Consider the following 13,396-nt stretch of genomic DNA (forward strand, 5'->3'; position numbering starts at 1 on the left):
CTGGGCTCTACCCCAAAGCACAGTAACCATGTATGCAACATGCAATCAGGAGTCTTACACATCTGAGAAAGTGCCCAGGACCAGGTTGTCTTGTTTCTTGTATTTGAAAACAATTATTTTTTAAGTAATAAAATAAACACAAAGGAAGTGTTCCAAGTTCCAAGTGAGAGGAGTGTAAATGAAACCACAATGGTGGTGGCTCACACCTTTGACCCCACACTGGGGAGGCAGAGGCAGGTGGATCTCTGAGTTTGAGGCCAGCCTGGTCTACACAATAAACCACAATTATAAAGTATCTGCAAACCAAAATCTTGAAAGCATCCAGAGGAGTGGGGGCAGAGAGGACACCCTGCTCAGTAAGATGCCTGTCACTTTCTAAAAAGAGAAATGAAAGCTGAGTACAGTACAACGATGCGAGAGAGAGCCAAAGAAAATACAAAAGTCATGAATCCAAACCTGAAATAGTTAATCCCATGAAATTACCCTCTAAATGTGAAAATGAAATACACCATCTTCCTAAAGAAACAAAACCAGGGCTTACCGTCAAGGGACCCATACAGAAATAGGTGCTAAAGGGAATTCTCCAGACAGAAGGGAAATTATCCCCCAAATCTGAGAAAGAATGGAGTGTAATACAGAAAGAAAGGAGGTCTCTGCTACAGAATTGCTCTCTTGTTGGCTTTAATATATGCAATAACAATTAATGAAAACTCTAAAGCAAAGTCAGGAGGGGAACATTGTTACAGGTTTAATGCTATATAGATCTGTTGTAAGAAGCAAAATGAAATAAAATAATAAAATAAAAGTCCTATTGAATTGGTTGGTCCAATCCTCGGGACTCCCGGGAAGCTCTTTGGCTAACCCTTAACCACAGGGAGTTAGCTGCATACACATGAGAACAAACTAAACACTAAGGCAAGCACTGGAACTTGGCTGTGGCACACCAAGTGAATGTGCCCGTATTATCAAAGTCTTGGAAAGGAGAAGGGTATCATGGCCTGGTTGCCCATGGAGAGCTTTTGGGGGAGGGAGCAGAAAGAAATTCAGAACTATCAGTTGAGCAGAGGAAGAAAGAAACTGACACTCTCCTTCCCAATTGCCTACAGGTTGGTGAGTCTTGAAAACCTTCAGGGTTTGAGTCCGAGGAAATTAGATTTATTTGCTAATCATAGATTACTGGACACTTTTTTCAAAGATGAGACTTTTAGTATCTACTTCTTTCTTTTGATTTGTCTAATGTGCTGAAAAAAATGCTATTAAATCTTTAACTTTGGATGTTTCATTTTTTTCTACATGTAAGTTCTATTGATTCTTTTTTCATAAAAGAAAATTTTTTTGTGTGATATGTGTAGGCATGAATGCTCAGACACACATCTATGAGTTCGGAGGCCAGAGCCAACCTCAGGTGTCGTTCTTTAGGCGCCTACTACCTTGTTTTGAGACAGGGTCTCTCACTGGGACTTGAGTCTTGCCAATTAAGCTAGGCTGGTTGGCCAGTGAATGCCAGGGAGCCATCCCTCTTCACTCTCCCCAAGATGGGATTACAAGTGTGTGCCCTCAGGCCTGGTTTTTGACATAAATCCTGGGATCAAACTCAGGTATTCATGCTTTTGTGACAAGTACTTTATTGAGTGAGCTATCTCTCTCCTGCCCCTAAAACACATTTTTTGAAGAATGCCTTCTTAGCAGAACATGGTGGCTCATGTCTTTACTCCTGTCACCAGAGGCAGAGGCAACTGGCTCTCCGTGTGTTCAAGGTCACGCTATTCTACAAAGTGAGTGAGTTCCAGGCCAGCCAGGGCAGAAAGGTGAGACCCTGACTCACTCCCTTTCCTCCCAGACAAGCAACAAAAACCATTTCCTTCTGTGAAGCCTGATCTTTCCCCTCTAAGAATAGGAAGCACTCTTGCTGAATAACTTGTATCTGGCGATGGTACTCACAAGTATTTTTGTTAATATCGTGGTGCTTTTTCTTTGACTACCTGATTGGTCTTGGTGCTTGGAAAATCATTTTCAAACCTAGGGTGAAATGAATGACTCTTTTTCCGAAGAGGATCTCTCTGTGCTTCTGAAGGTGTCTGAAGGACTCCTTTAATGTCAACTTCCGGGCTCCAGGATCTTTGATCCAAAGGAGATGTGAATTCTATCTGCTTGTCCACAGGAGACTTTCCTCATTTCTGGCTCTCTTTTATTCCAGAGATTTTCTTTGAGCCTTAAATTTATTGTAAGAATGAATTTTTAATGCATTTTGTAACTTACATAATATCTAACTGTCCTAATTACTCCAAGAAGCTCTCAGAATGAACCCAACTTTACAGAAGTGAAAAAACATTAGGACAACATTTGCTTCTGTGTGTGTTGTCTAATTTTCCTGCATGGAGTCTGGTAATTCTTGTCTACCTTGTTAACACTGGATGCTTTTAGGTTTGAGTTTTAATATTATATTCAGCACTTCAACAAGATTAATTACTCTAGGTAAGTTTGCTTATTACTTCCTAAAATGGGACTTCTGAGATAGCGAAAAACTTCACCATGTCCACACAGTCTCACCAAATTGAGAGTTCAAGTAGATAATGTGTGTTTTGCTTCCTGAATTGCTACATATTGTCACTTTAATTACTGTTTAGGGGGGGAAAAGTAGGAAAAAGAAACCCAGAAGTCATGTTCTAACCACTATCATATGTGCGTGTCAAATACTATTCAGAGAGAGGAAATGTATTATAACTTTGTATTTAAGAAGATGTTTACACATTATGAATAAAAATCTCAAGTGTTGTCTGATTTATAAAGTTTTACTGAAACATTAATTATTTAAAAAAACGTGACACTCATTTTTTCTTTGTTTTATTGGATATTTTCTTTATTTACATTTCAAATGTTATCCTCTTCCCCAGTTTCCCTCTGGAAACCCCCTATCCCATTCCTGATTCCCCCTAATTCTATGAGGGTGCTCCCCCGCCCACCTTCCCACTCCCTTCTGCCTCCCCGCCCTGGCATTCCCCTACACTGGGACATCAAGCCTTCATAGGACCAAGGGCCTTTCCTCCCCTTGATGCCCAGCAAGGCCATCCTCTGCTACATATGCAGCTAGAGCCATGGATCTGTCCATGTGTACTCTTTGGATGGTGGTTTAGTCCCTGGGAGCTCTGGTTGGTTGGTATTGTTGTTCTTATGGGGTTGCAAGCCCCTTCAGCTCCTTCAATCCTTCCTCTAACTCCTCCATGGGGGACCCCATTCTCAGTTCGATGGTTGGCTGGGAACATCCACCTCTGTATTTGTTAGGCTCTGGCAGAGCCTCTCAGGAGACAGCTATATCAGGCTCCTGGCAGCATGTACTTCTTCACTCATTTTGTAATGCATGGTCTACAAACGGTTGCTTTTGTGGGCCAGAGGTGGAGTTGAATAGCTGCCTTGATGTCTGTGTGGCCACAAAATTGACAATACTTACTGGTACTTCTGTTTATCAAGAAGTGTTGCCTGGCTGATTAACTTCTACAAGCAAGCCAAATTATTTCCACATTATTTCCATACAGTTTCAGATCCTGGAAACTTCGACTCCCCATTGAGTCACATGGAGAAAGAGAAGAGAGAGAGAGCTGTAAAACATAGACTTCCAAGTAGCAACGTGGCTGTTAGACAAGGATGCTTTCCCTGCACAGGTCTCAGCTGTCTTGGTGTTTCTCTTCCTTTCTGGGGTGAATTTCATTTCCAACGCCAAGCTCATCTCTGTTTCATTTACCCGTGCTTCTGGGGACCCGAAAAGCCGAGAGAAGGCTTAGAGGAAGAGGAACGTCACACCCAACACACAAACACAGACAAATCCAGGCACCTGCCGTAGGTCGTGATTTGGCGGCATCAGTGGGACATGCATGTAATTTCCTGTTTCTATTTCTCCACGTGACTGGAGCCCATCACTCTGAGACTTTCCTGCTTCTCAGGAATAAGAGATACAGACCTTAGTGGGGAAAGCAAAGACCAAGGTCCCAGCAAGGGAAGTGGCATTCTGAGTCCAGGGAGGGGCTGCCAATCCTGTGTGCCTGTACTGCGCAGATGTCCTGCTTCTGCTGGCAGCGTCGGGTGTGCTTCTGCTTGGCTCCTGTTGAGCACAACTGTATGTGGTCGGAGGAGAGGCCTTTCATTCCACCATTGTTAAGGCTTCTGGGCATTTCTTGTGCAGAACTCTCTTAACAGGGAAAACCACACAGGCAAGCAGATGACCAGGTTGAAATATGTTTTCCTAGATGAGCAGGAGCTGTAAAAAAGCACGAGTCTTGCTCTGAACACAGCAGTGCTACCAGATAACAACAGAGAACAAAGCCGTTTCCCCTGACCCAGGTCCCTGTTGGACAGATGTCTTCAATGATAGGAGAGTGAGAATCAGACATTGGGTCCGGGAGGGAGGAATAGAAATAATGATATCATTTCTTTATAGAAAATCAGCTGTCTTACAGCCACATCCCTTATTAATCCATCTGAAATTTCCCAGGGGATTTCGAGCTGGCTCTTTGCCCACTGATGAATCTGTAACTCCGTGATAATTAACTGTAATGGTTTTGAGACAGACCCTCTTCTCAATCAAGGCCTGGTCCTGGGTTGCCAAACACCATCTGCACCTGGGTGGCAGGCTAACAGCATCCCCATTTTATTTCCGTTTTCCCTTCCTTCATTTTTTTTTAAAGTGTGGAAACCACTGTCCTCTGTGCTAACCAGGGAGCCAAGACAGTTCTAAATTTCCTTCTGTGAAGTGAGGTGATAGGGAAGTGGGGGAGGGTAGTATGTGGGAAAGGCTAAAGGGCTCCCTTCTCTGAGACCAGCATACAAAAAGCCTCTCTATTTCTGGCCACCTGGACTCACCAGGCTCATTATACGAAGGACTGAGGGTGAACCAGGCAGTCAGCAGACCAAAGAGCATCAGAGAAGGGAGTTCTTATGTGATCTGCTCCTGGTGCCTGTGGTGGGAGAGGCAGGAGGCTGCTGGTAATTTTCCGGGCACTCGGCATGCACCACAGCGCCCCTCGCACAAGCACAATGGCCATGTGGCTAGGGAGCCAGGTGGACTGCATTCCAGGCAAAAGCAAGGGAGAGATGATGGAGTTTGATTTGTTGGTTCCTTAGCCTTACTGCTGGCCCTCCGTCTTTTGACACTGGATTTACCTTTCATTAGTCCCCAAAGGGAGGGCGCATCGCAGCTGGGTCCTTTGGAAGCTGTGGATTTGCTGATTTGCACACTCCTTGTGCATATTTTTTATGTGGGCAAGCAAAACAGATGGCTCCATCCACATAGCTGAAAACCCAGCTGGTTCTTGCCCCACTAGAATGACCTGAGCTTGGGGATCCGAGTCTTCTTGGCCAGAGCCTTGGGCAAGTTGGGAAATATCTTTGTCTTTGAATTAGAGCACAGGTGGTTAGGGTCCAAGATGCTGCTGTCCCCACTGGGTCCTGCAGGCTGTGGGAGTGTGGGAGTTAAGTCTATCACACCTGGTGACCCTCCTTCCTGGAGTCCTTATCTTTCTCTTATTAAGTCAGCATGCTAGAATCTCACTAAAAGACGAAGTTGTCTTTCTTTGTTGTTTGCTTGTGTGTGTGTGATGAAGTGTGTTTGAGTGTGTGCACATGTATGTGGAGGTCAGACATTGACATTGGGCATCTTTTTCAATCACTCTCCCCCTTACTCTTTGAGACAGGGTCTCTCACTGAGCCTGGAGCCTGCAGACTCAGAGACTGGCTGTCCAGCCAGCCCCAGGGGATCCTCCTGTTTCTGCCTCCCCTGGGCTGGGATTACAGAAGTGTGCTGCTGAGCCCAGCTGCTGGTGCTGCTTCTTCTTCCTCCTCCTCCTCCTCCTCCTCCTCCTCCTCCTCCTCCTCCTCCTCCTCCTCTTCCTCCTCCTTTTCCTTTTCCTCTTCCTCCTCCTTCTCATTCTCCTTCTCCTTTAAAAACATGTATCATCTCCAGTTCTTGGTTATGCTGAAACAAACTTAACAAGAGAGATTTCCAAAGTATAAATTATATATATACATATATATATATATACCTGTATATAATAATTTCTGTGATTAATACATATGTATTAATCACAGACATTATCTTAGGTACTGAAAATTCCAAAATGAATGGCACATTGTATCCATGAAAACTTCGAGCCTAGGGGAAGAGAGATGATTGAAAACAGAGTCTCTGGAGAAGGAGAAGAAGGAAAGGATGATAGAATAGAGGCATTGAGTGGATGGGGACATAAGAGGAATAACTGACTTTCCTTGGGAATAGCAAGACCCAGGCTTTGAGTGGCATTCCTTGTGAGAAAGTAAAGCTTCATCTGGGGCATACGGTCCAGCTACATATATAAAATGTAGAGGTGTAGGACACTATTGGCTGCTCTCCAATGCCAGTCCCCTCAGATTGTTCTTCCTAACCTTTGTCTAGTCGAGTATGGGCCTGCAGAAATTGGCCCCGCCGCCTCCTTAAGATAGATGCTAATTAGTCAAGGTCAGTCAGAGCAATGATATTCCTGCTGTCTTAGTTTGGGTTATTATTGCTATGATGAAGCACCATGGCCAAAAGCAAGTTGTGGGGAAAAGGGTTTATCTGACTTATCCTTCCACACCCATAGTCTATCCCTGAAGGAAGTCAGGACAGGAACACCAACAGGGCAAGAACCTGGAGGCAGGAACTGATCAGCAGCAGCCAGCCATGGAGAGGTGCTGCTTACCGGCTTTCTCGCCATGGTTTGCTCAGCCTGCTTTCTTAGTGAACCCAGGATCATCAGACTAGGGGATGACCCTACCCAAAATAGGCTAAACCCTCTCCCACCAAAAAGTACTTAAGAAAATGCTCCACGAGCTTGCCTACAGCTCAATCTTATGAGGGCGTTTTTTCACTTGGGGTTCCCTCCTTTCTGACTATTCTAGCCCATGTCAGTTTGACATAAAATTAGCCAGCACACCTGTGAATATTGGCTTTAGAGACAGCTACATACATGATCAAACTCAGGCCTTCGATATGCGACATCTACGGTGGAGCGATTAGGGAAGTTTCCTTCCCAGGATGGTAGCAGCACACGAAGGGAGGGTCCCCCTTCGGTCTCTCAAATGGAAGGCTCGCAGGAGGGGAAAGTAGGAAGTACCTGCTGAAGGGCTTCTGTCAAGGTGCCCTTGGCTTAGGGTGTAGACAACCACACGGGCAGGTAAGTCTCTCCGCTCTCAGAAGGGAGTGGCTCCTTTGCATGGTGAATGACGTGTCGGCGGGTACTCTGCTGCTGCACACGGCCTTCCCAACTGTAGCCGTGTGCTTAAACCACGTCCCCACTCACTGCTGAGAGAGGACTCCTTCTGGGTGCCAAGAATAGCACAATCCTCTGTATAAATAAACCCCCTGGGGTCTGTTTCCTTATCCCTGCTGAATGGGAAGCTGCTTTGCATCTTTCTGTTTTGTACCATTTCTGACACCTCTTCATCTAAGCTTTTCCTTACTCTGCTGTGTTGTTAGGGTTCACGTATCCAGTGTGTCTCCGGCTACAGAGCCTGCAGTTGGCCCGGCTGCTCCAGGTTCTCAAATTTAGCTTGCGGACGCCACAAATACAGTCCTCCCAGCTGTGCGTCTGTGAGCCTCTCTGCTTTCAGCAGGGCAGGGAAGCCAGGCCGGGCAAACCTCCAGGCCTTGGGATTGACCTTCTGCTCAGATAAGCCTTTGAGGATGTCTCTACTTGGGAACAGTGACAGCTCAAATCGGTGGCTGGGTTTAAACTTGTGCCTTTGTGACAGGCCAACAGATTTAGACGTTATCGTCGGACTGATGTGCCCACACGTGACTTGAATTAAACAGACTTCCTCTGATCAGAGCCACAAGGCCAATTAATCGCAGGATTTTAAGCGGAAGTTCTCAGAGAGACACCAAGCCATCTAATCTGTGTGAGATAAGTCAATTAAAGGTCTTTGGCCTGTTATTTAGATTTCATTTTGGCAGATTGAACAGTTTCTGTAGTGTATAGCCTGGGAGAGTGGTAAAATGAGACAGATTACTTATTATTTACTTATTTGTCCATGTATGTATGTATGTATGTATGTATGTATGTATGTATGTATGTATGTTGGGGACATAGTTGAAACCTGAATCACATGAAGCAAAATTCTACCGCTGACCTATAATCCCAGTGGCTTTGGATTCATTTGGCCCTAAATTCAGAATCTGCTCCCTTCCTTGTTAATGGAGGCTGTTATGTTTTTTCTCTAATCCTTAGATTCTTGACTGAATAATACCTTTCTCATAAGACTACTGTGAAAGATCAGATTAGATATAGGTTCGATGACCTGAACATAATGTATGCATAATAAGCAGTATTATTTCTGAGTCCCCAAGGGGAGGAGCTTGCTGCTCTGAAAATTTATTTCACAAAGCTAGAGAGGAAATCGTGCTAAGAAAAATTAGGAAAGTTAAGCATTAACCAAAAGTTTCATGGGACTCAGAGAGATGCCTCAGTTGGTAAAGTGATTTGATTCTCAGAATCCAAGTAAAATAGCTCGTGGACATGAACCTATAGTCCAGCATTGGGAAGGGAGGTGCGGGAGGATTATTGGGGCTTGCCCACCAGTCAGTCAGTGTAGCCAAACCAGCAAGCTCCGTTCAGTGAGAGACATTGTCTTCAATACATAATGTAAAGAACGATTGAAGAGGCCAACCGACATAGACCTATGGCTCTCACATGCACGTTCACACATAAGAGCATGTGTTTGCATGCCATAGGCACTCTCACATATGAATGCACACACACACACACGCTCACACATGCACACACACATGCACACACTCTCACACACGCTCACACATACACACTTACACATACACACACACATTCACACATACACACATGCTCACATACACACACACACTCACACACACACACTCACACACACACTCACACACACACACACACACACACACACACACACACACACAGAGTCCTGTATACATCAGAGTCCTCCTCTATAAGCATCCATATGTAACGACTCGTTGAATTCTCACAATGCTCTTTATCTCTGTCCCCCAGATGGAGCCCCAGGCACGGAAGAGATTGGCTCATCCCTCTAAAATGGGGATTCAGCATATGCCTGTGCTACTCGAGTCCTTTTCAAGGGCCCATTAGCTTGAGGAAAAAAAAATTCGTTCAGCCATTCTCATTATTCTTGTTTTTTTTTTTTCCTAAATTGGTCACATTGGTTATCCAGGCTTAAGAATTCCCCCTTGTTCCCTAGAAGTGATATATGAGGGGGACGACATTTTCAGGTTTATTCAAGTTAAATCCCAGCATCTCCCGGATCAATAGAGGAGCATGTGCGTAGTTCTGGAGAAAGCAAGTTCTGATTTATCTCTGTGATCATTTCAGACTCATATGTGTGTGTATTATATTTGCAAACCAAAACAAAAAAAAACCAAGCAAACAAACAAAAACAAAACGACCAAACAATTATGAACTAGTTAAAAAAAATTTCTCTGATCTCATGCAGCCTGAGCCTTTGGGAAACAGGGTATAGAAGCAGACGTGATGGTGGATTTGTTCAGGGTTTGCTTCCCTTTTTTTTCTTTTTTAAAGATTTATTTATTATTATATATAAGTACACCATAGCTGTCTACAGGCACACCAGAAGAGGGCATCAGATCTCATTACAGATGGTTGTGAGCCATTGTACGGTTGCTGGGATTTGAACTCAGAACTTCTGGAAAAGTAGCTAGTGCTCTTAATCCCTGAGCCATCTCTCCAGCCCCTCAGCGTCACTTAAACATATGAATTTACCTCTGAGGGTTTGTGCACCGAGTGATCTTTGAGCATCTCTACTTTGAAACACTGAAGGACTCAGGACTAGAGAAGACTTTGTGTGTTAGGTCAGGACTTCCTTCCGAGCAGGAATCTGAGACTTAATGCTGGATGGCTCACCTCCAAGGACCGCCCAGCAGCCACTGCCCTTAAAGACTTGCTCTTGGCTGCCTTTCACCCGCAGCCTTACCTCCTTGTCTAGCTCTGCTGGTGACCATCGGTTTTGTCTTTATTCGGTACTTATCTGGCCCTCAACATTTAATTGTTGGGACTGGGACTGTGATCAGTACCTTAAAGTTGAAAACGCCTGGATTGTTTTCATCATTTTTAAAAAGCCGTATTATTTAGTACAAGCTGGCCTCGTCCTCTTCATCTTCTTGGCTTCCATTTCTGAGTTGTGAGGTTTCAATTATTCCCCACCGTATGTGGCTAATGGACCCGGAAGAATGGGTTAGCGAATGGACCACGAAGCCCAACAGTACCAAATATAAATTGTAGCACCAGCACCCCGCTTTCTATCCTCCGAGTGCCGGGATTACAGAGGTGAACGTCCACAATAGACCAGCGTTCATGCTTCAAGTCATACAGTAACATTACATTTTTTTTTTTGCAACACACACGTGCTCCATTTCGCTCTGTTCCCTGGTTCTCTGAGCATGGTTTCCCCCCTTCCCCTTTGTCCTCGCCACTAACAGCCCACGCTATCTGAAGCCTGCGTCTTGTGTCAGGCTCTGATCACACAAGTCCTACTGTGATACGAACCAGACTAAATTTCTAATGACTTCTCTCTTAGTATTTTTTTTTTTCTTTACCAGTTTAGGCCAAGAATGGAAATACATGGCAAATGTCCTCTGTGCCTCCAGTCTTTCTGTGGATCGCACCTAAGATACACTTTGCTTAATGAATGCCCTCGCCAGTTTTGAGCTACTGTAATCAAATGAGCCCGTGGGCTGCTACAGGGGCGCCGTGGCGCAATTACTGCCGAGTTGTTCGAGCCGCTACCTGGCCACCGGTGCCTTTGTTTATGGCTCAGACTGAGCAGATTTTAATGATCCAGAGAAAATGAGCACAAGCTGCTACTGCCAGTTAATATGAATTCTGAACAAATAAATGCAAATGGAGTTGTGGGTGACAACGGCTCCCTTTTGATTTTGGCTTCCTTCATCTGTTTCTGCATTAGTGGGCACTCCTGCTAACTGAAAGAAGTGTTCTGCTGGAGTCAGAGGCAGCCTTTCACCTCCGAGCATTTGGACACAGCAAGGTGCAAGGGAGCCCCCTGTCAGGGCTCCAGGAATCCTCCCCCCCGCCAGCTGAAAGTACAGCCAATGGTGGCCAGGAGATACCCGAAGAGATCCACATTCTCGAAAACGTGCCATTTGCTTCTATGACAACGCCAGAACCGTGCAAACATTATACATTTTAGCAAAATCCCACACATTAGAGAGCAAATTTCTGATCATCTGAGATGTTTGGTTGGTTTTTTTTTTTTTCAGTTTTATTTGACATCTTTCTTTCAAGTCTAGCATTTCAAACAAAAAGGAAATAGGTTGCCTTGGGCCAAGTGTTCACGTCTCCAGCCTCCTAAGGGAAAGATGCTGCAAAATTCTGCAAAAATTTGCTACTGGAGATTTTCTCAAAAACTTTTAGTAGTCCCCCTTTTACTTATACAAAAAAGCCCAAAGCCATGAGCCCTGGGCAGTCTAATAGCCCATGAGCTCCCCCCAACCTCCACAGGTCTATTTTTTCTCTTCCCCTAAAGCTTATGTTTGAATTAAAGAGCACCTAACTACCTCTGCAGGGCCCTCTCTTAAGATCTATTCCCTTGCCAACACCCTGCAAAATCCTACCTCTGCCATCTAGAATTTTGTCCGCCGTGTAAAGCCATAATCTCAGCTAATGGTGCAGAGCAAGAAAGGGTGATGGTGAAGGTGTGGGTGGGGGCTAGAAATGTGGGAGGGATGGATTGGGATTGAGCAGAGTAAGACTTTGGCATTCGGTGGAAGGAAGGGCAGAGTCTACTGAGTGTAGAGCTAAACAATGCCATGTGGCTGGCAGGTCTACATGTGAGAGGGTGTGCTCATGTCTGGAAGGGAGAAGGCCAACTGATTGAGTTGGTAAGGGGTAGATTGAACAAGAACAAGGGTAGCAAATACATTTGCTCTGGATGGAGGCTAACAATGAGGAGTTTTAGGCAAAAACCAAAGGGGAATTTCAGGAAAACAGAAACATTACTAGGGTACATCAGAGGTTCTCAGAGAAGGCCACGGCGGCAGACCATGTGGTGAAGGTAGATCACAAAATTGGCTGAAGATGACAGGGGACAAAGGAGAGGCAGGCAAAGAGGTATGCGCTGCACTGTAAGGGGGAGGGGAGGTCCACCCCATCGGGATTTGGGAAGGAGCAGACAGCTCGGAAGGAGGCTAGGCACTGCAGAAGGGCCCACCATAGAGGGAACATGGAGCCAAAAAGGTGCCATCTATCCATACCTTGGAGACCTTGTTAGCAAGGAAGGCTGACCGTCTTTCTTGAGGAGATAGAAAGAAAAAGTTTGGTGTCTGAACATAGTATCTTTGACCAGATAATTGTACAGTAAGTTCATATATTGATGAAAAAGGAACTCATTTAATATCTGTAAACTGCTGGGGCTATAATTCGGAAATGGATAAGCACAAGTTTTGCATTCAGATGCCACCAATACACGGGCAGATCGGGTCATGAGGAAGAAGGGTAGATATCAGGAAGACACGAGTCCCTGAGGAGGCTTTCTGAACGAGTTGACTGCAACGGTGGCCAAGAGATTGTGAAACAAGGGAGGATCTGGAGGTGGGAGGGGAGGCAGAAGCCTGGACAGAAGTGGGTGAGGCTGGGGCACAGGGCTTGGATGTGGGAACTGAAGACTGAAGCACTGTGTGATTTGCGATCTGCGTGGCAGCTCAACGCTTTGATAAATTGCACTCCAACCCCACCTATCACCTATAAGATAAGTACAAAGGAATATTAACCACTACCTAGGATTAAGCAGAATTAAAAGGACCAGCATTAAAATTTGTCAAAAATGGTGAATGAATAGAGATTTTCACTATTTATCTCTTCTGGGATTGATCTCGAGCTCTTTTTTACATTTCTATTTTATTTAAATGTATCTTTATTTAATGTCATTGGTGTTTTGCCTGCATGTATGTCTGTGTGAAGGTTTCAGATCCCCTGGAAATGGAGTGACAGACAGTTGTGATCTGCCATGTGGGGGTTGGGAATTGAACCCAGGTCCTCTGGAAGAAAAGCCAGTGCTCTTAATCATTGAGCCATCTCTCCAGCCTAATCTTGAACTCTTTAATGAGTCAAGACAGCTTAGGCAAAATATCTTTCAGAGAGAATACAAATGTGAGTTCAGGGTTAGTCTGAAAGAGGAGACGGGGCAGGAAGAGTGTTGATGGAAGTGAAATCACACGATGGCCTGCAGCCCTTATGGATATGAGATATTGACTGCACTCACTTCTAAATAAGTTATCCTAATGCTGTCTAAAGATCTCCCCAACCAAGGACTTGGAATGTAGCTTAGGGGAAAATTCTTTGTCCATGAGGCCCTGGGT

General features: G+C 44.9%; 1 long non-coding RNA gene across 2 annotated transcripts; it reads right to left on the reverse strand.

Moving 5' to 3' along the window:
• Window positions 1–2,827: 2,827 nt before the first annotated feature.
• Window positions 2,828–7,218, reverse strand: LOC120096278 (uncharacterized). Of its 2 annotated transcripts, none has more exons than XR_015635544.1 (3): window positions 7,122–7,218; window positions 5,155–5,975; window positions 2,828–4,252 (listed from the first exon to the last, which is right to left on the reverse strand). It is a non-coding gene; the product is annotated as an uncharacterized LOC120096278 (long non-coding RNA). The 2 variants fall into 2 exon arrangements; XR_015635545.1 differs by having other exon boundaries at window positions 2,847–4,252; window positions 4,855–5,975.
• Between the last annotated feature and the right edge of the window lie 6,178 nt (window positions 7,219–13,396).

The sequence above is a fragment of the Rattus norvegicus genome, chromosome 13 (assembly GCF_021556685.1).
Source record: "Rattus norvegicus strain SHRSP/BbbUtx chromosome 13, alternate assembly SHRSP_T2T, whole genome shotgun sequence".
In the NCBI taxonomy this organism is placed as follows: Eukaryota; Metazoa; Chordata; class Mammalia; order Rodentia; family Muridae; genus Rattus; species Rattus norvegicus.